This window comes from Oryctolagus cuniculus, chromosome 15 (genome assembly GCF_964237555.1).
Source record: "Oryctolagus cuniculus chromosome 15, mOryCun1.1, whole genome shotgun sequence".
Classification (NCBI taxonomy): Eukaryota; Metazoa; Chordata; class Mammalia; order Lagomorpha; family Leporidae; genus Oryctolagus; species Oryctolagus cuniculus.
In genome coordinates, this window is record NC_091446.1 from 15,547,428 (window position 1) to 15,572,094 (window position 24,667).

Here is a 24,667-nt window from a genome sequence, read left to right on the forward strand (position 1 = left end):
CCAGTTATCTGAGCCATCACCGCTCCCTCCCAGGGTGCACATTAGCAGGAAGTTGTGAGCCCGGCAGAGGGCTTGAACCCCGTCTATGACGCTGGAACACGGGCATGGGAACAAGGCCAGAAGCCCACCCCTCATTATCAGCCTATTTCTAGTCTCTCCCTCCCTCGACCATTCTCTGGTTTGGGCTTTCTTCAGTGGCGCTCACTTATCCATCCATTATTTTTCCCTAGAGGAATTTTACGTTTACCTATTGTTTCTGCATTGTCAGACCTCTGGTACAATTCCCACCATCTCGGGCTAGATTTGGGAGGGCCCTACACAGAAAAAGCGGAGCAGAGGATAGCAAAGGGCGGGAAGGGAAGTCTGGGGGTCCCCACCTCTTCACTCGGGAACTCTAGACCCGGCGCGGCTTTTGTTGTGCCGCCGGCGCCAGCATCAGGCTCAGGGCGGTAGGATTTCTGGGTTTTCTCGCTTAGACCTTGGCACTCACGGGGGTGGCTTGGTTACAGCGGCTGACCTCCCCTCTCCCCGGGTTCAGCTCGGCTGGGTGGAGGATGCACTTGGGAGTTCATCCTGTCTGCAGGTGTTCCTGAGGTGTGGACTGTAGACCCGGCGGCAGGTGGAAAGGTCCCCGCCCTCCAGGGCGCACCTGGAGGCGCGCGGGAGGAAAAGCCCCGCCCACAGAATTCCCGGGGCCCCGCCGGCTCGGCAGGGGATCGCGGGCGTGTCCGCCGCCCTCGGACCGCCCCAGCCTTCCGGCCACGGAAGGCCGAGCCCCCTGCGGCCGGGGTCTTGGGGCGCCACCCAGGGGAAGGAACAGCACAGCTCGCTCTGGCATTCTTTCCCGGGACCCGGGCGGGAGGCTGCAAAGCAATCAACCAGAAGACGTTGTTATCAATATCGCCGAGACCCCAGGTCGCCGACGGCGAAGGCTCGACCCTCCCCGCACGCCCCAGCTCGCCAGGCGATAAAGCTCCGCCTGGCGTCGCGGCTGCGCGGGCGGCGCGTCCCCAGCAGCCGCGGGACCCTGGGCCCGGCCGGCGGGCGTGGGGCGGGGAGGCGGCCCCGCCCAGCGGGCCGCGGGCTGTCAGCGTGGCCGCGCCCGCGGGTCCCCGCCTGCCAGCCGCGCTGCGCCGAGCGGGCGGCCAGGTGTCCTCCGGCAGGCGTCGGCGCCGCGAGCCCCAGGCCGCCAGGGGCCGGGCCGGCGCGTGTGAGCTGCCGTGCGTTTCGGGGCCGTTTTCCAGCCCCACGCCCTGCGGGTTTCTCCACCGCCTCCCTGCTTCGGCCCCTGCTGCCTGAACCATGTCCACAAGAGGTGAGTGGGGACAGGTGGGCAGGGTCCGCGGATCCGGCGCGGGGCCCGGACCTGGGCGGGCCGGGCAGGTGCGGCAGGGCGCGGGGCTGGGAGAAACCGCACGGGCCCCGACCTGGCCCCAAACTTTGGCAGCGGATCTCTGGGTTCTGGGCGGCTTGGAGGGGGTGGAGAGGAAGGAAGCCTTCGCCCATGACCTTGAATCCCGGGTGTGGGCAAAGCCTGGGGCCAAGGACAGTGCCCGGCTCACCTGTGCACCCTGCGCGTCTGGGCGCCGAGGGCGTGGGGGATGGGCTCGCCGCTGCCTCTCCTCCTGGCGAGCTGGCGGGGAGGGAGGAAGAGGTAATTTTTTTCTCCTTTCTTGTTACCATTTTGCAGCTCAGTTATGGAAGGAATCCAGGGCTTGATGCAGCAAGATTTAAAGCCGCAGTGCTTCGAGTCCATGACAAAAGTCAGTTCCATACCCGCACTTCTTTGCATTAATCGCCCCTTCCCTCCCGTCTCGTTTTCTTTCTGGAGTAAAAACAATGACTGCAGGTGAAATGGGTGAAAGGGGAAAAAGAAATCAGCATTGCTTTTCAGGCAAGCGTAGAGGGAATGTATTTCTTGCCATCTGGAGCCAGCAGTGATGCTGGGGAGAGTAGGTTAGTCATCGCTCCGCGGCTGCTACGAGTGAAATATTAAAGAGATCAAGTCATCGAGCTGCTCCCGAGCAATGGAAATGAAGTGCCGTGGTTGCCTTGCCATGAGCATTGAAGGCAAATATTGATTATTTTCAGAAAGTGTATTTGCAAAGCAGTTCGTGACGCCCCTTTTGATAGCCTGGAAACAACTTATGAGAGGAGGGGCACAGTTATTAGTTAAACTCTGAAGCTTTCACCCTGCCCGATGGGGGAGGGGACTTAGGAATTAATAAGGTGCCTTAGATAACTAAGAGCTGCTTTCCAGGGTTCATTCTGGGGCATACGAGGAACAGAGGAACAGAGGAACCTGCATCCAGAAGGCTTTAAGGAATCTGATCTTTGTTGTGGCAACATGGTTGGCTGAATATAGCTGGTTGATTCTGTCCCTGGCTGTGGGGTGGGCAGGGCTGGGTGGAATGCCAGGCTACAGAGGTGACTTGGGACCCCAAGATACCTGACTAGTGACACCTAAAATGTGTGTATTAGAGAAAGAAGACAGTGGAACAGATGTGATGTGAAGGAACTTGGCGTGGGTATGAATGAGGTCTCCCAAGTGCCCAGGTGCCTCCATCTGCATCATCTCTAAAACCCGTGCTAAGACCCGGGCTCTGAGTCCTGGCCTCTGCCTGTAGTACCAAGGAACACGTGGAAAGTCTCCCTGGGGTGGGAGTCTAGCTCTGACTCAGCCACACACCACCCTGACCCTTTGCTACGGAACCTTGCACGCGGTGGAAGCCCAGTAAACCACCCTGAGCTTTGTGTGTCCTCAAGCTCACTCCGGGGTGCCCTCTGCTTCGCCTAGTCCCTGGGCCCTCCCACTCCAGGCTCTCTGTGGCTTAGCTGAAAGATAGTCCTGTGATTCAAAGGGGCCACATGTCCTGGACTGTGTGTGTGTGTGTGTAGATAGATATTGAACCTAGGTTTGAGCGTCAGGCATAGCCATCGTACTTGGCTGTCTTGTTTCCCTTTCAAACTTCATGTTGGCAGTCCTGCATTTAGCAGGCGGGTGGACTACAATAATGTGCCAGTTACTGCATACTTATGCCAGGCACCTTACCTGTAGTACATCAGTTCATCCTCACCATAACTCAGTCGCGTGACTCCCGTGGCTCCCTCCCCACTTTGGAGAAGAAGAAGCCGAGGTGTTGAGCGTGTGTAACTTGCTGGAGTTTAAGCTGTTGGTGAGTGGCATATCCTGCTTTCTGCTCAGGTCTGCCTGATTCTGATCACATCCACTTTGTCTCACTGCCTCTTTCATTAGTCCTTTGGGTATTATGGTGGATGTCACAATCACTGATTTGCTCAGAAGAGAGAAAATTGCCATACATGGGAGGTTTAAAGGGACCTGGAATTGCCGATACATTGAGAAGCATCTTCATGGGCGTGTGGGGGTGATAAAGTGTGGGAAAGGCGGCTTAGTCTTTATGTTGTGGATTTGACATTCCTACTCTCTTTTCTCCTATTTCAATCTTGAGAACCAATGACTATTTTTCTTACGGTTTTATAAATACTGTTTATATGAATCTGGAAAAAGAATTCTAAATGGTTAGCAGAGCACATGATGGAGTAGCTGCTGAATTGTGCTTGTCTGTTTTGTCACTTAAAAAATAAATAAATAAAAGAAGTCAATATTGTGAACTTCACTATGCTTTCTCCTCTCCTCTGTACTCCTGAAGTAGTCAAACCTTAAGGTTCAGAAAGCTAATGTGTCTGCTTAAATGAGTAAACTTTTCTTTCTTTTTTTTTTTTAAGATTTATTTATTTATTTGAAAGGCAAAGTTATAAACAGGCAGAGGCAGAGAGAGAGAGAGAGAGAGAGAGGTCTTCCATCCACTGGTTCGCTTCTCAGATGGCCGCAATGGCTGGAGTTGTGCCTGTCGGAAGCCAGGAGCCAGGAGCTTCTTCTGGGTCTCCCATGTGGGTGCAGGGACCCAAGGACTTGGACCATTTTCTACTGCTTTCCCAGGCCATAGCAGAGAGTTGGATAGGAACTTGAACCAGTGCCCATATGGGATGCTGGCACTGCAGGCAGTGGCTCTACCCGCTACGCCACAGCGCTGGCCCCATGAATAACTTTTCAGTTGCAGGCTCTTCAGACCCCTGGTAATATAAATCCCATTGATTTTTAAAAAAATTATCTCTATTTCTAATATTTAGTCTGGCAGACGTTGGTAAGGGTAGAAATATTAAAAAAAAACACTTAAATCAGTTAAATCTGATAGTAGATGCAATTTTATTAAACATTTTAGAGAGAAAATTAACATTCTTTTACTAATAGTCTCTTTATGATATACAGAATCCTAAAGCTGAATTCACTATTTAAGCTAACGATTCCATGATAGTGTAAGCTAAGACATTCCCATCTGTTGTCTCTTTGAATATTCTAATCAAAGATTTTTAACTTGGTGTTATATTTTTACCACTAAAGACCCAAATGGATCCCCTGAATCTTGATTTTTGCACTGCTAGCTAGAGGAAATTAAAATACTTAGAGTTCCCATACCTCAGAAGAATCAGCTAGGTAGCCTTTTCCCCCCAATATTTAAAAATTTTAGTTGATAAATAAAATTTGTACATATTTATAGGGTACAAAATGATGATTAGATACATTGTATAGTGTAAACATGGTAAACATGTATCTCTTCATTTATCATTTCTTTATAATGAAAATATTTAAAATCCTTTCTTGAAGCTTTTTTTAAACAAAATACATAGTACATTATCATTGTCTACATCACCCTACTGTGCAATGAAACACCAGGAATGGCACTTAGCATCTGTTAGCCAACCTCTCCCTGTCCTACCCTGCTCCCTACTCTGCCCACCCTTCTATTCCCAACGTCTGTGAGATCCGTGGTTTTTAGATTCCACGTGAGTGAGACCATGTGGTCTTTCTACGCATGGCTTGTTCACTCTCTGTGATGGCCTTCAGTCCAACACATGTCACAAACGGCAGGAGTTCATCCTTGTGGTTGAATTGTGTCCATTAAGTATAAGTATTACATTTTCTTTATCCATTCATCAGTTCCCACTTCCTGGCTATTGTGAACAGTGCTGCAGTAAACTTGGGCTCTGTGGTACAGTGGATTAAGCTGCTGCCTGCAGTGCTGGGTTCCTATATGGGTGATGGTTTGAGTTCTGGTTGCTCCACTTCCAATCCAACTACCTGTTAATGTGCCTAGGAAAGCAGCAGAAGATGGCCTAAGTGCTTGGGCCCCTGCACTCATGTGGGAGACCCAGAAGAAGCTCCTGGCTTCATCCTGGACCATCCTGGGTTGTTGCAGCCATTTGGGAGTGAATCAGCGAATGAAAGATCTCTGTCTCTGTCTCTCCTTCTCTCTGTAACTCTTTCAAATTAAATCTTTAAAAACAAAACATGGGAGTGCAGATACCTCTTGATTTTGTCCTTGTATATATACATAGCACTGGGACTGCTGGATCATATGGTAATTCTATTTTTAGTTTTTTGAGGATACTATACCATCTTCCACAATGGCTATACTAATTTCCATACCCATCGGGAGTGTGCAAGGATTGCTTTTTCTCTGAATCTTTGCTCAGCACTTGATATCTTTTGTCTTTTTGGCAAAGCCATTCTGAGTGAGGTGCTATCACCTTGTAGCTTTGATTTGCATCTCCCTGAGGATTGATTAATGATGTCGAGCACTTTTCCATGTATCTGTTGGCCATTTGTATGTCTTTCTTTGGGAAATGTCTCTAAGTCTTTTGTCCATTTTGGAACTGGATAATTTGGTGTTTTGCTATCGAGTGTAACTTCTTGACATATTCTACGTATTGACCGCTTATCGGTGGTGTAGTTTGAAACTCTGCTTTGGGGATTGCTTCCTTCTCTGTGCAGAGGTTTTCTAGTTGATGTGGTTCCATTTGCCTATTGCATCTCCCCTGTTTTCTTTCAGGAGCTTTATCCTTTCAGTTCTTAAATTGGAGTGTTCAATCCATTGAGAGCTCATTTTTGTACACGGTGAGAGATACCTTGTTTCATTCTCCTGCATGTGGGTACCCCATTTTCCCAGCACCATTTATTGAACAGACTGCCCTTTCTCTAATGCATTTTCTCGGTATATTTGTCAAAAGTCAGTTGGCTGTAGATTTGTGAGTTTACTTCTAGAGTTTCTATCCTGTTGCATTGCTCTGTCTCTGATTTTATGCCTGTACCATACTGTTTTTAAAGATTTATTTATTTCTTTGAAAGTCAGAGTTGCACAGAGGGAGGAGAGGCGGAGAGGCGGAGAGGCGGGGGGTGGGGGGTGGGGAGAGAGAGGTCTTCTATCCGATGGTTCACTCCCCAGTTGGCTGCAACAACTGGAGCTGTGCCGATCCAAAGCCAGGAGCCAGGAGCTTCTTCCAGGTCACCCGTGCGGGTGCAGGGGCCAAGGACTTGGGCCATCTTCTGCTATTCCAGGCCATAGCAGAGAGCTGGATGGGAAGTAGAGCAGCCGGGTCTCAAACCGGCACCCATATGGGATGCCGGCGCTTCAGGCCAGGGTGTTAACCTGCTGTGCCACAGCACCAGCCTCATTTGTAGTATATTTTGAAATTGGATAAGATTTCTTTGTATATTTGGTTTTTTTTGTGTGTGGTTCCATATGGATTTTAGTAAATTTTTTATAGATCTATTAAGAATGTCATTGGTATTTTTATAAGGATGGCATTGTCTGTAGATTGCTTTGGTTAGAATGGACATTTTAATAATAATGGTTCTTTCAGTCCATGAACATGGGTTTCTTTTCATTTCTTTATGTCTCCAACTTATTTCATCAATGTTTTATGGTTTTCACCTCAGAGATATTTTACTTATTTGGTTAAATTTATTCCTTTTTCGTAACTGTTAGAAATGGGATTGCATTTTAAATACCCTTTTCAGGTAATTTGCTATTGGCAAATAACAATACTTTCGTATAATTGATTTTATATCCTGACATTTTGCTTAATTCATTTATTCTAATAGTTTTTTGGTGTAGTCTCTGGGGGCTTTCTATTTGTAGGGTCATGTCATCTGTCAACAGTGACGATTTTACTTCCTCTTTTCCAATTTGGATGGCCTTTACTTCCTTCTCTTGCCCTATTGCTCTGGCTAGGAATTCTGGAACTATGTCGAATGAGAGTGATGAAAGTGAGCTTGCCCTGTTCCAGAACTGAGAGAAAAAGCCTTTAGATTTCCCCCATTCAGTATAATGTATGCTGTTGGCTCATTATCTGTGACCTTTATTATGTTGAAGTGTGTTCCTTCTATACCAAATTTTTCATCATGAAGGGATATTGAATTTTATCAAGTACCTTTCCTGCATCTTTGGAGATGTCCTATGGAGATGTCCTTCATTCTGCTGGTGTAGCATATCAGGTTTATTGATTTGCATATATGAAACCATCTTTGCATCTCTGAGATAAATGTCACTTGATCATGTTAATCTTTCTAATATGTTATTAGATTCAGTTTGCTGAAAATGTAGATTCTGGAGTAGATGTTTGGCATAGGAGTTCAGACACCAATGAAGATGCCCATGTCCCTTGTTGGAGTGTCTCAGTTTGATACCCACTTCCAGCTCCTGAGTCCAGCTTCCTGCTAATGCAGACCCTGGGAGGCAGTGGTTGTAGCTCTGGTAATCAGATTCCTGCCACTAGTGGATTGAGTTCCTGGCTTCTGGCTTTGGCCTTGCCCAGGCTTGGTCATTATAGGCAACTGCGGAGTCAATCAACAGGTGGGGGCTCTCCTTTTCTGTCTTTCTGTCAAATAAACAAATAAATAAATAAAATAGAAATGTAGATTCCCAGGTATCATTCCAGATCTAATTGATAGTTAGCTCCGAATGCAGAACCTCCAAATCCATGTATGTGGAAAGCTTTCCAGCAAATTGCAAGGACCGTTAGATTAGATTTGGGACCCCAAGTTGCAAGATCATAAGAATCATCTGGAATATTTATCAGATACACTGATACCAGGTCTCTGCTTCCAATCCACTAACTCAGGATACTGAGGGTCGGCCTGGGATGTACAGGCACACGCGGGAACCTTTGGAATACACTCATTTCTTCTACTGCAGGGTCTGGATCATTCAAGTTTTGCAAAAAGCCACTTTTAAGTTATAAATGGAATATAAAATCCACTATCAATATATTAATATAGGGAAACTTATATTGGCATATCAATTGAGTATATTACAACATTTAAATTATGAAGTAGTGTATTCAAAATTCAAACAGAAGCATATAAAGTTAAAAATGATGATTTCCTAGTTTGATTCCCTTCTTATCAAATCCTCAGCATTAGGCATGGCAAGCAGTGCACACCATGTATCCTTCCAGAAAGATTCGATCTGATATGCTTTGGGCTCAACCCAATAAACATGAAATACCTGTTCCATGCAAGACATCTGGAAAATAACAAGCGCTGCAGAAGAGATCACTCCACAAGTCTACTGGCTTTTCAGAAGCTTGACTCTTAGGGAAGGAAGTCCAGGTGCATGTGGATAGATTCCATTGCATGGCAGAGAAATAACTCAAAGCATGCATGCTTTAGAAATATTACCTTTGTCTTCTAGCTTAATTTTCAGAACTTCCGCCAAACTGGAAGCAACCTGAATGCTCATCTATGGGGGAATGAGTAACTAAACTATGGGTTCACACCTGCTATGGACTTACTATAGGTCCACTAGACATGGTGAATCACATCCGTGTGCATTGGTTTAGAAGGATGGCCGGGGCATCATTACCTGAAAAGTGTGAATTTTAGAATAAAGTGTATGCAAGAGATGATCCTCGTTTTGTAAATTGAGAAAAATCTCTATGTGTATGTGCATCTCTCTGTGTGTGTGAGAGATCAGTACACACCAAGCAATAAAAGGAGCTGCGTCAGAGACTAGGATGGGGAGGGAATATAGCTGGCTTTCCTTTGCATGCGTCTTTGTATTGTTTGGTAACAAGTAGATATAACTTTGATAGATTGAGAGAAAAGTCCAATTGAGGAAAAATGTCCACTTCATTCTCTTTCCTTCATTTCGTTTATTCAAGTCGGGGACATATATTTATTCATTGAACACTTCCTGAATGCCTGGTGTGTTCTAGAAGCTGGTTAATAGGACCTAGTATATATCTTGAAGGGGCTCAGTTTATGGAGGAGACAGGTACACAAATATCTGTGGAAGCCTATGCTGGGTGCCATGCGGGAGAGGATACAGGATGGAGAGGGCATTGTGATAATACCAGGAGTGGCGCTGAATACCGCCCTGGGGATGGGGACCGAGAGATCAGGTGAGGCTTTTTAAAGAAAGCAGAGGATGGAGACTGCAGAAGTAAGAGAAATGGTTGGGCCTGACTGGGCTCAGATCTGCTGACTTCAGAACGAGGGTTTTGTTGCAGAAGGAACTGAGAGCAGGCAGAGGGCTGTGAGGTTTGTCACCAGCTTTATGGAGTAGCTGCAAAGCCCTCTGTGAGACAGTGCTCCCTCCTGGGGCTGGAGGTCCAGGTTAGGGCGTGGAGCAGAGGGACGCCAGGAATCGGAGCCACACTAATTTTTTGCTTATTTTTTGACCGTCAGTGCTGACATAGGACTCAACACGCGAGTTTCTCTCTCTCCTCTGTCTCACTGCTGCCCATAACTCTCTGCCTCTCGTGCTGCTGGTTGTGAGATTCTAGCCTTATCAGTGTCTTTTGTGGTGATATTGCAGATGTTAGTGCTCTAAGAGTTCCTATTTGGTGTGAGGAGCCTGTATCAGCCATGGAGAGTTACAGAACACTCTCAAGCAGCTTGTCAAACTGCAGGAAGGAGAGGCTATCTTCAGAAACCGAGGTTAGCCATTATGAGTTGTGTTATTTAAGAAAAACAGCAAAACAGCAGTATACTACATTTCCTGGAAGTTCTTTTTTGCATTTAAAATAAATGAGTTGTGAATCAATAAATAGATTTTTTTTTTACATGAGAGAAATAGTTTTGGACATCAGTATCTCACATGTGGGAGTATCATATGTTTCAGAAAAGATTTTTGGAAGGTTGTGTAGTTCCCACATTGTGTCTGAACAGAATTGATTTCTTTTTTTTTCCCACTATATTTCACTTGTGGCTGCCATTTTCTGCTTAATCTCTGGCTTCCAATGAGGACAAAGAATGGGAATGGCCGACCTTTCATTCATGCTTGTAAAGCAGTAGTCTTTAGGAGTATCATCCATGAATGCATGCGCCATCTATTGAACCTTTCTAGAGTTCATAATCAAACATACCTCATCTGGAATCCAGCTGTTTGTACTTGCTGAATTTTATAATAGCGCAAAGAAATGATAGGCATAGATCGCCTTTCTTATGTTGGAGTAGTGGGGTTTTTGTCTCTTATTTTAAAGGTTAAAGAAAGGACTAAGAAATATGAGAGAAAGGGGGACTGATGTATTTTAAAAAAGGTTATCAATTTTGCTCCCCCAAATTGAAAATAGAGACCTTGAATTTGAATAGAACTGAAATATTTGCCAGTATTAATTGAATGATAATGTCTTCTCTTTGAGAGTAGAGTAGAAGTCAGTTTTATGATAGGTATAAAAGAGATTATAAATTAAGGAAAAATGCTTTCTTCTGTTTCTTCCTCCAAGGACAGAACTGACAACCATTTATCTGAAAATTTTTTGACAGCAAGTGAGATGAGTAATGGACACTGTTGAACTCTTTACATCTGTCAAACTTCCCCAATGACATTGAATCAGCTCAAATTTATTAAATCTCAGAGTATCCAGATTAAGTCCAAATCCCGTCTATTCCTGGGCTGCAAATGCTAATGCACTAATTAATGAAATAATTTATCAAATGTTTGTTGAGCCCTCTGCGGTGAGGGCTGTCATTGTTTTTGAGTGGAGAACTATTAAAGAGCATAATGGTTTGTGGTTCACGGAGGCTGGAAGCAATGGATTTGACATTTATTACTCACATTTAAGTAAATATTTTACATTGACTAATAAAACCTAGTATAGAATCGAACCCAAATGAGTCTTAGGAATGTTTGGATTTTTCACTTTTTAGGAATTTGGATGATGGTTTCCTTCTATTGGGGTAAAGTATCTGTAGAAATGCTTGGTGCCTTTGTCCTTTCACAGTCATTTTAAATGAGTGATTCTGTTTCTTTCATTTAATGCATTTTCCAAGAAGCTTTAAAATGTTGAGTTCAATTAATGTGGTTATTTTTGGACTCACAACCTGTTTGATGACTTTGTGTCAATGTATTGGAGATTTGGTGTTTTCAGCACGTCCTACTATTTTATTAGTAAAATGATCTAATGTTGTGTTTTCACCGTACATAAATTGTTCATTTAAAAAATCACTGACTTAGTGGCATGGTGGGTTAAGCTGCCACTCAAGACACTGGCATCCTGTATGGGCACTGGTTTGAGTCCCAGCTGTTCCACTTCTGATCCAGCTCCCTGCTAATGCCCCTGGGAGAACAGCAGAAGATGGCCCAAGTGTTTGGGCCCCTGCACCCACATGGGAGGAAGCTCTTGGCTTTGGCCTGGCATAGCCCTGACTATTGCAGCCATTTGGGGAGTGAACCAGTGGATGGAAGATCTCTGTCTCTCCCCATCTCTCTCTCTAACTTTGCCTTTCAAATTAAAAAATGAATCACTGGCTGGTGGGGAGAAATATCTATTTAGTAGGTGAATATATAAAATCCTTTATAATATTGAGCCCTGCACTGAAATAGAAATGAAAGCAGGAATTGAGTCAAATACTAAAATATTAGTTGCTGATTGATTGGGGATCAGATGATTCCAGTGCTCTGTTAGGTGATTTTTTCAAGCTTGTAGGAGGAAGAACTATACAAGCATAATTATTGTTATTCACATTTATAGCAAATTAAAACAAATTGGTGCTTTATTCTGTGCAGTGTGTTCTTCCTGCAGCTCTTTAGCATTATTGCATATCAGAATAATATTTGATAGTGTATATGGAATTGTATTACATTGGCTTTTACTAAAGAAAGTGGAACACATGGATGTTTATTTTAGACTGCATCCAAGGTCTTTATGGGCGCTTTTCTTTCACTGTTTACTGGGAATTCATTTGAAAACATCCACAAGGGGAAGCCACCAGAGAACTGGATGGTAACAATGAAGGGAAATGAGGCCAGTGAGGGAAACAGCTATTTCTGGCTTTCGGCTCCAATTGAGAATGAACAGAAGGAGAGGAGTCCCAGCCTCTGGGGGAAGAAGGGAGGGGAGAGAGCCATAATTCTTAAAAGTTAAAAAAAAATGTAGAAAAGGGGCTTAGGCTGGCAGCCCCTGATGGAGTCCAGGGAGATTTTGTTTTTGTTCTTGTTGTTCTGTGTGAAACAAGAGAATCTTTATTTTGAGTCATTTAAGCAGTTGACTGAGTACTGTGCATGGCATCAGGGAAGGGCTGGTTTGCTCAGCAACTCCTTAGTGACCATTTATTTTAGGAGAATTGAGGTTCTGTGGCTGAGCTGTTTATATAAACTGGAGAATTGTAGTTAGAAAGAATGTGTTTGTTTATGCCACCTTTCCATAAGCATTAATTGAACACCTACTAAGTCTTGTAGGTATTGGGGTTAGAGAGCCAGTTGCTGAACACACATATGATAGTGGAGATAAAGCATTGTGAAGAAAATAAAGGCGTGCGGATAGAATGGAGTATCGGAGGTCAGAGGACGGGGCTGGGGTAATAACACAGGGTCTTTTTGAGGACATGACGTTTGAGCAGAGACCTGATGGAGGCGAGGTGGTCACACACACACAACCCCGTAAAGGGTTTTCCAGGGGGTGAGATGAGCGATGCCAAGTCCTGAAGGGCTCTCCTGCTTGTCTGTTGGAGGACAGCAGGGAGGCCGGCGTGGCCAGCTTCGCGAGGACCGCGGGAGAGGGCTGGAGATGAAGTCGGAGAAAGAGTTATGGGAAGCGGGGTGTCAGGCGGATCTTTGCAGGCCACTGTGGGGACTTGGGTCTTTCTCGGGCTGAGTGAGGTGGGAGGCCCTCGGGAGGTTGTGATCTGCTAGAGCAGAAAGCTTCACTTGATCGACGGTGTGGGGGATGGGCTGCAGGGCAAGGGGAAGCAGGGTGGCTCCTTAGGATGCTGGTAGACGGTCAAGTGAGAGCGAATTACAGGACTGACCGATGGCCTGAAAGCATGAAGTAGACGAGGGCGAGCTTGGCTGCCTCTGATTTTTTCAGGACCTGTTAAGAGGGCGTTTCCTGGAATGAAGAGCACCGTAGGAGCAGCAGGTTTGGTGTTTTTTGAGGGAAGAGAGTGGGATCCAGGATTTTGGATATTCAAGTTCGACCTATCTCCTAGACATGCTATTATGAGGATATTTACTAGTACTATGTCTATTTTATTGATAGAGAAAATGAGGCATAGAGAATTGAAGAAATAGCTAATAGATGATTGATCCAGAATTTTTTTTTTTTTTTTTTTTTTGACAGGCAGAGTGGACAGTGAGAGAGAGAGACAGAGAGAAAGGTCTTCCTTTTGCCGTTGGTTCACCCTCTAATGGCCGCCGCGGCTGGCGCGCTGCGGCCGGTGCACCGCGCTGATCCGATGGCAGGAGCCAGGCACTTCTCCTGGTCTCCCATGGGGTGCAGGGCCCAAGCACTTGGGCCATCCTCCACTGCACTCCCTGGCCACAGCAGAGAGCTGGCCTGGAAGAGGGGCAACCGGGACAGAATCCGGCGCCCCGACCGGGACTAGAACCCGATGTGCCGGCGCCGCTAGGCGGAGGATCAGCCTAGTGAGCCGCGGCGCCAGCTGATCCAGAATTTAAATTCAGGTCTTCTTAATGTCTCTCAGTTACCTTAGGTTGAAAATACGTGCCAGGAAAAGAAGATCTCTGGTTTTCATTTCTTAATGATCGATGAGTCATTATGGAATCATTTTTGTGTGTGCATTTTAAGCATGGCTTAGGTTTAAGAAGACAATACCCTTCATCACATTACTCCAGATTCTACCATTTATCAACAGCATTGTTAGCTCTGTGAGAGCACCGCTGGAACTTGAAGCATAATCTCTGCTGATGGCCTTTGTTCATTCATTCAGTGCAACCACCGAGTTCCAGCTAGGAGCCAGCTCCTCTCTTTACAGGGCTCTCAGCCGCTCCCAAGGGAAAGACCTGCTCGCAAAAGTTGCCACCTTGTGTGGCCAGTGGCATGGTGGCTCATGTGAGATGACTTAGGAGGACACAGGCTGGACATCATTCCATCCAGATTGAGTCCAGGGACAAGGAGTCCTTCTTACAAAGCTGGTGGTATTCGAATGGAGCTTTGAAGAATGCATATGGAGAAGGAGTGTGGAAGTACTCCAAGTACAGTAAACAGGATGGCTTTAACACTTTAAAATGGGGCTAGCACAGTGGTGTAGAAGGCTAAGCCTCTGCCTGCAGTGCTGGTACCCCATGTGGGTGCCAGTTCAAGTCCTGGCTGCTCCTTTTCTGATCTGGCTCCCTGCTAATGTGCCTGGGAAAGCAGCAGAAGACATCCTAGGTCCTTGGGCCCCTGCACCCACGTGGAAGACCCAGAAGAAGCTCCTGGCTCCTGCCTGCTGCCTGTCCCAGCCCCAGCCATTTGAGGAATGAACTAATAGATGGAAGATCTCTCTGTATATCTCTCTCTCTCTCCTTCTCTCTCTATATCTCTACCTTTTAAATAAATAAATAAATCTTTAAAAAAAATTTTTTTTAAATATAATGAGGCATTCTGAGCATTAAGAATAAAATATTTGCAGTCTAGCAATATAAGGAAAAATTTGAAAGCCATATTGAGGAATGTAAAGATTTAAGTCATTAGAGAGGTATACTATGTGTTTTATTAACAAATATTTTTAAAAAGATCTATTTACTTATTTTTTGAAAGGCAGAGTTACAGGGAGAAAAGCAGCGACAGAGAGAAAGAGATAGAATGTTTCATCCACTGGTTCACTTCCCAAATGGCTACAACAACCCAGGCTGGGCAAAGGTTGGGCCATCTTATGCTTCTTTCCCAGGCTCATTAACAGGTAGCTGCATCGCAAGTGGAGCATCTGGGACTTGAACTGGCATTCATACTAGCGTCACAGGTGCTAGTTTAACTCATTCTACCACAACGCTGGTCCCATACTTTGCTCTTGGATAATAAGACAAAATGTTGTAAAAATGTTCATTTTTCTTAAATGTCTCCATTAAAAAAAATCCTTATTAAAGTGCCAGCAATGGCCAGCGCTGCGGCTCACTTGGCTAATCCTCCGCCTGCGGCGCCAGCACCCCGGGTTCTAGTCCTGGTCAGGGCGCTGGATTCTGTCCCGGTTGCTCCTCTTCCAGTCCAGCTCTCTGCTGTGGCCCGGGAGTGCAGTGGAGGATGGCCCAAGTCCTTGGGCCCTGCACCCACATGGGAGACCAGGAAGAAGCACCTGGCTCCTAGCTTCAGATCAGCGCGAAGCGCCAGCCTCAGCGGCCATTTGGGGAGTGAACCAACGGAAGGAAGACCTTTCTCTCTGTCTCTCACTAACTCTGCCTGTCAAAAAAAAAATAAATAAATAAATAAAAAGTGCCAGCAAGAACCTTTTTTAGGAACATAGCAAAATAACGCCATTGTTCATTTTACAAAATGAAATTAAAAAAATACCCAAGTGTAATTAAGGGAGATTAGCTCTACCAGACATTAAAACCTAACATGAAACTATAATAATTCAAATAGATTAATATTGGAGAAATATTAGAGTCATGGAAAAGTATTTTTAGAGTACAGTGATCAAATGTCTATGGAATTTATGGTAGAGGTGATTTTTTTTTTTTTTTTGACAGGCAGAGTGGACAGTGAGAGAGACAGAGAGAAAGGTCTTCCTTTTGCTGTTGGTTCACCCTCCAATGGCCGCCACGGCCACGCTGATCTGATGGCAGGAGCCAGGTGCTTCTCCTGGTCTCCCATGGGGTGCAGGGCCCAAGCACTTGGGCCATCCTCCACTGCACTCCCGGGCCACAGCAGAGAGCTGGCCTGGAAGAGGGGCAACCGGGACAGAATCCGGCGCCCCGACCGGGACTAGAACCCGGTGTGCCGACGCCGCAAGGTGGAGGATTAGCCTATTGAGCCACGGCGCCGGCCTAGAGGTGATTTTTTTAACTCAGCAGGAGAAAAGAGATTGTTTAATAAATGATGATAAGACAATTGGCTGTTTAGAAAAAATAAATCTGAATCTTTTTTTTTTTAAGATTTATTTATTTATTTGAAAGGCAGAATTAGAGAAACAGAGAAACAGAAAGAGAACTTCCATCCACCAATTCACTCCCCAAATGGCCATAACGGGCCAGGCCAAAGTCAGGAGCCAGGAGCTTCTTCTGGGTCTCACGTGGGGGTCTCAGGGGCCCAAGTGCTTGGGGCATCTTCTGCTGCTTTCCCAGGTGCATTAGCAGGGATCTGGATTGAAAGTGGAGCAGCCAGGACTCGAACCAGTGCCCACATGGGATGCCAGCACCATGGCGGCAGCTTTCTCTGCCATACCACAACACTAGCACTCTCTTATTTCTTACACAAGCACAATTCCTAACGTGTTACATGATTCAGTGTAAAATGGATGAAATAATAGTCCTAGAAGAAAACAAGAGAATTCACAACCCGAGAGCGCCCCGATCTTCTAAACAGGACCCAGAGCCTGGGAGTCATGAAAGAAATGGTGGCTACATTTCACTACAGAAAAATACAAGACTTCTGTGTTCATAAGAACACCACACCCTGCATCGGTACAGCTGGGCTTGACCCTGGCCACCTGTGCCGGGGGAGGTCAGTCACCAAATACCAGGGCCAGAGGCAGAGGGGCGGGGCTGCTCCCGAGGCTCTGCGGAAGCTTTGACGGTGTTGGTGATGTGTCCTGTTGGTGATGGTGCTGGTCATTCATGCACGCTGCAGACGCGTGTGGACGGTGTTCAGGACCCAGCACGAAGGGGGCTGGAATAACTAAGACTGAGCCCCTGCCTGAAGGAGGCCACAGCAGACCCAGGAGCGATGTCCAGATGGAGAAGTCCTTGGCTACCCTCCCTCTGCCATCTTCCCCAACATTCGTAGTCCTTTGGCCAGTCTGGCCTGCCAATTATAGCATGCCAGTAGGTTCTGGATGACTGGTCATTTTCTCTACGGTTCACATTAGTCTGCCCCTGTGACTCGTCACACCCTTAGCATGGAAAAGGGTGATTCTGTGGGTTTGCGCTGCTCTGGGAATGACAAGAAAGTAGCTGGGGCTGAGCTGGACCCAACGGCTTAACTACCTCGTTTATTATTTCAGTGTTTTCTCCTCCCAAAGCAAAACTGCCTACAGCAATAAACACGAACAGAAGGGTGGTCGTCATGTGGTGTTCAGGTCGCTGGTTTCTGGGAGCGTCCTATCAGTGTTTGTTAGCGATGAGCCTGCCTTGGTTCCCTGGGTTCCTTTGAAGAAATCAGCGCCTTGCGTTGGAGGCACCCTTCCCACCCGACATCTCTGCTAATCGACACCCTTTGAACTTGATCATGTAACTGTTCTAACAGCAACACCCCCCAGCCCCTAGATTGTGTCATTTTAGTGTCTAGTACCCAAGCTACAGACATATCTGCTACATGGCTCTGCCTTCCTCTAGATGGTGAACTCTGTGACCAGGTGTTATGTGTGTGTTCCCAGATCCTAGCCTACCCTGAGGCCTGATGCTGAGACGGCATTTAATGAACAGCAATGTAGTTACTGAAAGGATTGGGAGAAGAGAGTTGACTATGTAAGAAACTCACAGTTTGATGGAGTAGATAAATCTGCAAAAAGTGTGGAAGAGGGTACCCCTTGGACAAGGAGGGTTCGACCTGCTGATTATTTTTTTTTTTAAGATGTATTTTATTTGTTTGAAAGTTAGACTTAAGGAGGAAAGGAGAGAGACAGATCTTTCATCTGCTGGTTCACTCCCCAAATGGCCACAATGGCCAGGGCTGGGCCAGGCCGAAGCCAGGAGCTTCTTCCAGGTCTCCCACATGGGAACGGGGGCCCAAGGACTTGAGCCATCCTCCTCTGCTTTCTTAGGTTTAGTGGGGAGCTGCATTGGAAGTGGGGTAGCCAGGACTTGAACCAGTGACCATATGGGATGCTGGCATTGCAAGTGGTGGGCCTAACCCATTACGCCACAATGCCAGCCCCAGACTTGTTAATCCTTTTTTTTCTTTTTTTTTTTTTTTTGACAGGCAGAGTGGACAGTGAGAGAGACAGAGAGAAAGGTCTCCCTTTGTTGGTTCACCCTCCAATGGCCGCCGTGGCCAGTGCGCTGCAGCTGGCACACCGCACTGATCCGATGGCAGGAGCCAGGTACTTATCCTGGTCTCCCATGGGGTGCAGGGCCCAAGCACTTGGGTCATCCTCCACTGCACTCCCTGGCCACAGCAGAGAGCTGGCCTGGAAGAGGGGCAACCGGGACAGAATCTGGCGCCCTAACCGGGACTAGAACCCGGTGTGCCGGCGCCGCAAGGTGGAGGATTAGCCTTGTTAATCTTAACCTGATCCATGTGTCTGTTGAGGCGCTGGGTTCTGGAAGGAGCTGAGCTGGAAATTTTGATAAGGTTGCTCTGATGGGGCGCCGTCACCCCTGCATTGCTTCTCACTACAACCTTAGGTGTTTGCATGGTGCCCTGAACCTCTCCCGTTGTCAGCCCTGCTCAGGCCACGTTGCTCACTGCCCCTCCAGCCAGCTCATGCTACACAGCAGGAACACGGGTGCATCCAGCCATGTTGTGCTGCCCACTGCATTTGTAGCTGTAAAGCAGCCCCCTTCCAAGCATCCCTCAGCTACTTCTAAGCGTTTCCTAAGGCACTGGCTCACCTCTGTCTAGGCATGAACTCTAGAGGTTCTTCTGTTCTGCCGTGCCGCTTTGCTGAGCCTCTGCTGCTGCCTTGGTGTAGACAGTATTCACGGGAACTGTCGCTTGCTGGGGCCTCGGGTTGCCTCTCCCACCCCCACCCAGCCTGGCCACAGATCTCCCTGAGCCACTTTGAGGTACTTGTGCCAGAGGTTCTTCCCCTTGAGACCAAAGTCTAACTAAGAAAGCGAACTGACGAAAGTTGCTTTTTAATCCTAAAAGCTGTAATCTAGCTGTCTAGGGAAATTTTTTTTTTTTGTTTAAGATTTATTTTATTTGAAAAGTGACAGGGAGAGAGGGAGAGGGAATGGGAATGGGAATGAGAATGAGAATGAGAGAGCATCTTCCATCTGCAAATGGCCGTGTTGGCTGGCACTGGGCCAGGCTGAAGTCAGGAGCTCCATCTTTGTATCCCACATGGGTGGCAGGGGCCTAAGCACTTGGGCCATCATCTGCTGCTTTCCCAGGTGCAGTGGGCGGGAACTGGATAGGAAGTGGACCAGCCAGGACTCAAATGGGTGCTCCAGTGTGGGATGCTGACCTCGGTTAACCTGCTGTGCCAACTTTGGGTCCTGGGAAGTTCTTTTGACATAAAAGAGTAACATGCGCATAGTTAACTTCAAACAGAGCAACTTAAATAATCAGCTGAAGCTTAACTGTTTCTAGAACCATTCCTGTTAAATACTCTGGGTTGGATCAGAATCTGCTTGTCAATCACTGCTGCCCAAGTAGAAGCTTCCAGCAATCACTTTTCCCATATATCCTGGGATCTTCCCATGGTAGCAAACACACATACAGTCTATGTTTTATGACTGCATAGTGTTCAGTCACAGGATTACACCACCAAGTTAATTGTCCCATATTAATAACTACTTTGCCGCTGGTGCCGCGGCTCACTAGGCTAATCCTCCGCCTGCGGTGCCGGCACACCGGGTTCTAGTCCCGGTTGGGGCGCCGGATTCTGTCCCGGTTGCCCCTCTTCCAGGCCAGCTCTCTGCTGTGGCCAGGGAGTGCAGTGGAGGATGGCCCAAGTCCTTGGGCCTTGCACCCCATGGGAGACCAGGATAAGCACCTGGCTCCTGGCTTCAGATCAGCGCAATGCGCTGGCCACAGCGCGCTGGCTGTGGCGGCCATTGGAGGGTGAACCAACGGTAAAGGAAGACTTTTCTCTCTGTCTCTCTCTCTCACTGTCCACTCTGCCTGTCAAAAAATAAAATAAAAAACAAATAACTACTTTGCTTGTTTATATTGTACACAACTGTTACACTAAACATCATTGTGCATATATCTCATTGAGATATTTTACAGCATATGTAGCCATAGATATTATAACTTTTAATGGGATTTTTACTGATGGTTCAGAGATAACTAAGGAGTACATGGTCCAGAGAATTCCTCAAAAGTCCTCATCTTTTTCTGTTTTTTTTTTTTTTTTTTTTTTTTTTTTTTTTAAGATTTATTTATTTGAAAGAGAGAGAGGTCTTCCATCTGCTAGTTCACTCCCCAGTTGGCTGCAACGGCTGGAGCTGTGCTGATCTGAAGTCAGGAGCCAGGAACTTCCAAGAACTTGGGCCATCTTCTATTGCTTTCCCAGGCCATAGCAGAGAGCTGGATCAGAAGTGGAGTAGCTGGGATTGGAACTGGCACCATATGGGCTGCTGGCACTGTGGGTGGCAGCTTTACCTGCTACGCCACAGCGCTGACCCCCCAAAAGTCCTCATCTTTTAAGAGAATACTTAATTCATTTTATTTAGTTGAAGAGATAGAGACACAGAGAGATCGCTCATCCATTGATCCACTCCCTAAGTCCCACAGTAACCGGGATCAGGCCAGGCTGAAGCCAGTGGCTGGGAATTCAACCTGCTAGAGCCAAGAAGGGACCCAAGTACTCAAGCCTTCTCCTGCTGCCTCCTAGGGTGTGCACCAGCAGGAAGCAGGAAGGGAGAGCAGAGCCAGGATGTGAACCCAGGCCTCCGACATGGGCTACAGGCATCCGAACTGCTGTGCTGCTCACCCCTCCAACGCCCTTCCAGCCTTCGATTCTGCTCCTGTGCTGCCTCCTGCTTTGCCCCCATATAATCGCTGCCTTGCTAGGAGGAGCTTATTTCTTCAGCACTACAGAATATTATACATGTTTCCTTCATTTATATCAAGTGATACACCATTTCTGTCCAGAAGAAAAAGAACATTTATTTTCCCTCACCTCATCAAAAGCAACCTCATTGCCTATTATGAATTACTTTTTTTTTTTCCAAAATGATTGACAATAAGAGATCCATTGCTTTTAGGTCAAGATTATCACAAAATATTCTGATGGCTGATTAGTTGCCCGAAGCCTGGATTATTTCATCTTATTCGTGGACACTTGTTGCCCTCATTAAAGGATGAAGCTTGAATTAATTCTTCTTAAAGTTGAATCCAAATGTCCCCACTTAAAATAATCAGAGTGGCAGATGCTTCCCAGGAGGCAGTAGATTCAGGTGGAAAGAGGTGGACAAGGAGCTCTGTTTGCACTCTGCTGTGTGATCACGGGCACAGCAGACAAAAGACCCTTCCTAGGATCCCACTCCCTATTCCCATATATTCCCTAGATAATCTTGGAAGACTCTTCCACTTCCAAGTCCTGGACTGAAAATGAATTTCCAGATCTGATGACTTTTACTTTGAATTCCTGTCATGTAATCCTGGCTTGGATTTCAGCAGGCAGTGGCTGAGACTGGCAGCATCTTACGTAATGTTTCTTGGGCAAAGGGGTAGAGGGAGGTGTTGGCTGCCATCCAAGTCAGGCCCTACAATTTCAGACTGTTTGTTACTTTTGCCTCTGCACAGCATGCTAAGTGCATGCCTGGTTTACTGGAGGAGCTGATCTGATTTCCCAGCAGCCTGTTGGGTTTGGTGCTGTCCAGTCAACCAAAATGTAGTTTAGTGAGAGAGCACTTGTAATTATTGTCCCTCCATTTCTCCCGTGTGTGTAAATTTGTTGTATATCATTTATTTTTAAAAGATTTATTTACTTATTTGAAAGTCAGAGTTACACAGAGAGAAAAGGAGAGGCAGAGGCAGAGAGAGAGAGAGAGAAAAGTCTTCCATCTGCTGGTTCACTCCCCATTTGGCTGCGATGGCTGGAGCTGCACCGATCTGAAGCCAGGAGCCAGGAGCTTCTTCCAGGTCTTCCAGGCAGGTGCAGGGGCCCAAGGCTTGGGCCATCTTCTACTGCTTTCCCAGGCCATAGCAGAGAGCTGGATCATAAGTGGAGCAGCTGGGTCTGAGCCAGCACTCATATGGGGTGCCAGCACTACAGGTGACGACTTTACCTGCTACGCCACAGCGCCGGCCCTGATATCATTTCTAGTGATTCTTATAACATCTTCTGGTTCAGGAGCCCAAACATAAAACTAAGAGGTCTGTTTTGCTCTTAGAAAGCTTTATGTATTGGGGCTGGCCTTGTGGCGCAGCAGGTGACGCCAACATCCTATATGGCCGCTGATTCATGTCCTAGTTCTCCACTTCTGATTCAGCTCCCTGTTAATGGCCTGGGAAAAGCAGTGGAAGATGGCTCAAGTGTTTGGGCCCCTGTCACCCATGAGGGAGACCCAGATGAAGCTCCTGGCCTCAGCTTGGCCCAGTGCTGGCCATTGCAACCTTCCAAGGGAGTGAACCAGTGGATGGAAGATCTCTCTCTCTGTCTCTCTCTCTCTCTCCCTCTAACTCTAATAAACAAATAATTAAAGGTATTGTATATTGTTCATTAAGTTCATTAAGTGGATTTGTTTAGAAGCATTGACTGATAAGGCTTACTATAAGACTATCATGTCTAATGTATTGAGAATTTGAAATCCCATCTTCTGTATAAAGTAAAGAGGACTAAGAAGTGTGTCTTTGTTTTTTCCCACGCCTCCTAATGTTGTTTCAGGTGCAAACAAAAGACCCCACACAGTTGCTGGGCAAAGAGGAAATGCAGATTTGCAAGTGAGGGTGATCCATGCGCGCGCGTTTGTTTAGAACAGCCCGGGTTCACTCTAGGCTTCCGTGACTTTGCAGGAAGATCTGTGAATGAGTGCTGTTCTTCTTCTGACACATTCGGTAATTATGGCAGATTCTCCACCAGGCGCTTCAGTCTTCAGAATCATGATCGTCAAGTGACACAGCTTCCCACTCGATTAAGAGCAGGAATCGGAGGCAGGCATTTGGCGCAGCAGTTAGGATGCCCCTGGGATGCCTGCGTCCCACGGCAGAGTGCTTGGCTGTGAGTCCCAGGTCCAGTGACTCCAGCTTCCTGCGCATGCGCACTCGGAGGCAGCAGGAGCCCTGGATTGAGCTCCTGGCTTATGCCTGGTCCAGCCCCAGATATTGGAGGAGAAAGCCAGAGGACAGAAGATCTCTGTCTTTCAAATAAAACAAATCAATAAATTCATTACTGAATTAGAAGGGAGGAAATTTTTAATAGCGAAGTCAGGGCAAAATGGCTCTCACAAACATATTAGCTATTTTTGTAATAAATGCAGTGGTTTTTACTTTTGTATTATGCATTGCAGGAGAAAGTTCTTTACAAAATTGATGTTGGAATATTGAACTAAATCCATAAAAGGTGACTTTAATACCTGTCAGGACAAAAATTTTTTTAAGAATGATTTTTGCTATTTTATCATTTGACTAGGTCATAATAAAGGATGACATTTAGTGGAAATATGTTTCATTTGTGCAACGCTGAAAGAAAGGTGTTCTGTAGGAAATTGTCATGTGAGGTGATTTTAAAATTCAGTAGAATGTTTGTGGAGATCATGAACATGAGACTATTACCACCAGCACTTCTAATGTCCTGCACATTTTCAAATTGATTTGCCAGTCTTGGAGCTTGGTGCTCTGCCTAAATGAGATTACTCACATACGTGTGCTCATTGTGGAGGGTATTAAAACTGACTCCTCGGAAGAAGGGTCGGTGGTGATTCCATGAACTTGACTGTGCACAGACTAACAAAGGCCCCAGCAGAGCTCACTTGATGGGGAATAATGTTCATGGATACGATTTCCATAGCGACAGTGAGACTGGCATCAGGTCGTCTCTGTGTGCCTAACAGCTGGAACACCACTCCGTAAATATTTACTACACACTCGCTGTCTTGGGCACAGTAGCAGTAGCAGTGCACAAGACAGAGTTTTAAGAGATCCCTGCCAAGGGGAGTTTGCTAGTGAGATTATATTTTGCATGATATTATTTTACTTACATAAATTGGTATAAATCATTATAAAGTGTAAGTAAAATATATGGCCCATCAGGTAGTGGTGATTGCACCAAAGAGTCTGGGTGGAGGGTGATCAGGGAAGGCTTCCTAGAGGAGGTGATATTTATGCAAGAAGGAGGAGAGCAAGCGAGCCCTGTGAGGATCCTGGGTTGAGGGAAGATCAGCTGCCGAGGCCCTTGGCAGGAGCGTGCGTGCAGTGTTGAAGGCACAGAGAGGCCGGCAGGAGCAGAGCTCAGAGGGATGATGGAGCCCAGGGCACCTGCCACGTGCTGGCTTGCAACCCACCCTTGGGACTTGCACTTCAACCCCAAGGGAGATGGGCACTGTTGGCGGGTGTTGAGCAGATGAACCCGCCCAGTTGAATGTTGACCTGAACAGAAGAGACCTTTAGGGAAAGCCGGAGAACCCCTAATCCATGGTGTGGGGAGTGTTTGTTTACTTAGCTTCTGGTCATCTTTGTGTTTGGTGGTGGGAGGTGTGCGTGCAGGACTAGGGTGAGGGGAGTAGGACTCAGCTGTGGGAGTGAGGCATCTTTCATATTTGCACCCTAGGGACCCACCTCCACCCCTACCCCCCTCCACGTGCCCTCCCCC

At 46.6% G+C, this 24,667-nt stretch overlaps 1 protein-coding gene across 4 annotated transcripts in view; it reads left to right on the forward strand.

Annotated features, from left to right (window-relative positions):
• The first annotated feature begins 1,094 nt into the window (after window positions 1–1,094).
• Window positions 1,095–24,667, forward strand: part of ABLIM1 (actin binding LIM protein 1) — a 326,874-nt gene continuing 303,301 nt past the window's right edge. For 2 of the 4 annotated variants that reach the window (XR_011382241.1, XR_011382245.1), the window contains exon 1: window positions 1,111–1,315. The gene's annotated coding sequence lies outside the window, so the exon portion shown is untranslated. Of the gene's footprint in view, window positions 1,316–24,667 lie in introns of all 4 variants that reach the window. The other 2 variants (XR_011382224.1, XR_011382239.1) reach the window with 2 other exon arrangements.